Below are 2117 nucleotides of genomic sequence, written 5' to 3'. Positions count from 1 at the left end.
TTGCCACCTCAGCAGAGGAAGACCCCCGTGCGAGAGAAGCAAACGATGCCCCCCCCAGGACCCACTCCTCACCTGAGCCAGCAGTGGGAATGGGGCCCCCAGCCTTCGGTGGCACGCACACTCACGTACAGCACACGAGTAAGTGTACGATACGTGCAAATGTGGAATCAGGTTCCGAAAGAGAAAGTTGGCATATCAAACCGATTCAAGATATTTTGTTTAGTAATGGCAACACAATTCCAAGGACTCTTCTGGGAAGTGGATCTTGAGGACGATTCACCAAGGAAAAGGGAATATGATTTGCCACTGGCCTGAAATTGGACTCGCCAGAGATTGTGAGTTGGGCATACTGTTCCGCGCGTCTGGGTGTGTTTCCAACAGTTTGCCAGATTCGGCGATAAGTCGCCCGGTGCAGTTCTGGTTGATATAAAGGCAGTTTAAGTGCCACAAAACCCTGGATTTTGCACAGGAGGAAACTCTAAGACTTGGACACAGAAAAACACTGGATTCGTCCTGTCGTATATGTCCCACCCACTGGCACGCTCTCCCTTGAAAGGGCCCAGAAGTTTCTCCCCTCGCAGAGAGGAGAAACACGTCAGCATGTGACACCAGTTCTTTTAAATGAGTTTTACTGGCTTTGCTAAAAAAAAAAAAAAAAAAAAACCAATGTTGCTCAAAAGGACATGTGGGGGTTGTCCAATAAGAATGTGCTTTATTTCCTCTGCTCTGTGATTTTTCATTTTAATAGTAGCCTTCATATGAAGTAAAATTATTCATTCGATTAGTCCCACTTTAATTTAGAGTAAGGTCTCATAAACAACGAAGAATTTCAGAAAGTACATTTAAGAGGACAGGATCACCATTGAAATAAGCATTTATCAGAAAGATTACACCATCTTTGGGGCGCCCGGGTGGCTCAGTCGGTGAAGCATCTGCCTTCGGCTCAGGTCATGATCCCAGGGTCCTGGGATCGAGTCCTGCATCGGGCTCCCTGCTCAACGGGGAGTCTGCTTCTCTCTCTCCCACCACCCCCCCGCCGCTTGTGCTCTCTCTCTCTCTCTCTCTCATGAATAAATAAAATCTTTTGAAAAAGAAAATTAAAAATATAAATACCATATGATCCAATAATTCCACTCCTGGGCATTTGCCCAAAGGAAATAGAAACACTGCCTCAAAAAGATGTATGCACCCCAACGGTCATTGAAGCATTAGTTAAGATAGCCAAGGTATGGACGCAGCCCAAGTGTCCGTCAACAGACAAATGGATAAGGAGGGTGTGTTATATATGTGATGGAACATTACTCAGCATCGGAGAGGGTGAGCTCGTGCCATTTGGGACAACATGGGTGGAGCTAGAGGGTATTATGGCACATGAAGTAAGTCAGACTGACAGAGTCAAATACCATATGCTTTCGCTCACATATGGACTCTAAGAAAACAAATGAGTAACTTCAGCTTTTTAGCAGAATCCGACCTATAAATACAGAGGACAAACTGAGGGTTGCCGAGGACAGTGGGGTGGGGGTGGGTAAAATGGGTGAAAGGGAGTGGCAGGGCCAGGCCCCCAGTTATGGAGTGAGTTACAAGAATAGAAGGCCCAGGGTAAGGCATAGAGTCAGTGATGCTGTCATGGCGGGTCACCTGTGTGACAGGTGTGCCTTGTGAGCAGAGTGTAACATGTAGAGACGCTGAATCACCACGTTAGACACCCCAGAGTAAGGTAACACTACGTGACAACTAGAGGCAAATTTAAAAAATAAGTAAATAAGGGGCGCCTGGGTGGCGCAGTCGTTAAGCGTCTGCCCTTGGCTCAGGGCGTGATCCCGGCGTTGTGGGATCGAGCCCCACATCAGGCTCCTCCGCTATGAGCCTGCTTCTTCCTCTCCCACTCCCCCTGCTTGTGTTCCCTGTCTTGCCGGCTGTCTCTGTCAAATAAATAAATAAAATCTTAAAAAAAAATAAGTAAATAAATACATAAATAAAATCTCGATATAAAGTGTTCTTCAAGGCTTTTTACAACTACTAATAGCTGGTGTGATATAAACTCACATGTTTTTTCATTAGCTAACAACTCAGCAGGGATGAGTAAAATTTTCCTTTTACTCATCCAGAAACTG

Source organism: Ailuropoda melanoleuca, chromosome 17, assembly GCF_002007445.2.
Source record: "Ailuropoda melanoleuca isolate Jingjing chromosome 17, ASM200744v2, whole genome shotgun sequence".
Taxonomy (NCBI): Eukaryota; Metazoa; Chordata; class Mammalia; order Carnivora; family Ursidae; genus Ailuropoda; species Ailuropoda melanoleuca.
The sequence above is the reverse complement of the archived record's forward strand: the minus strand, read 5'-3'. Positions refer to the sequence as shown.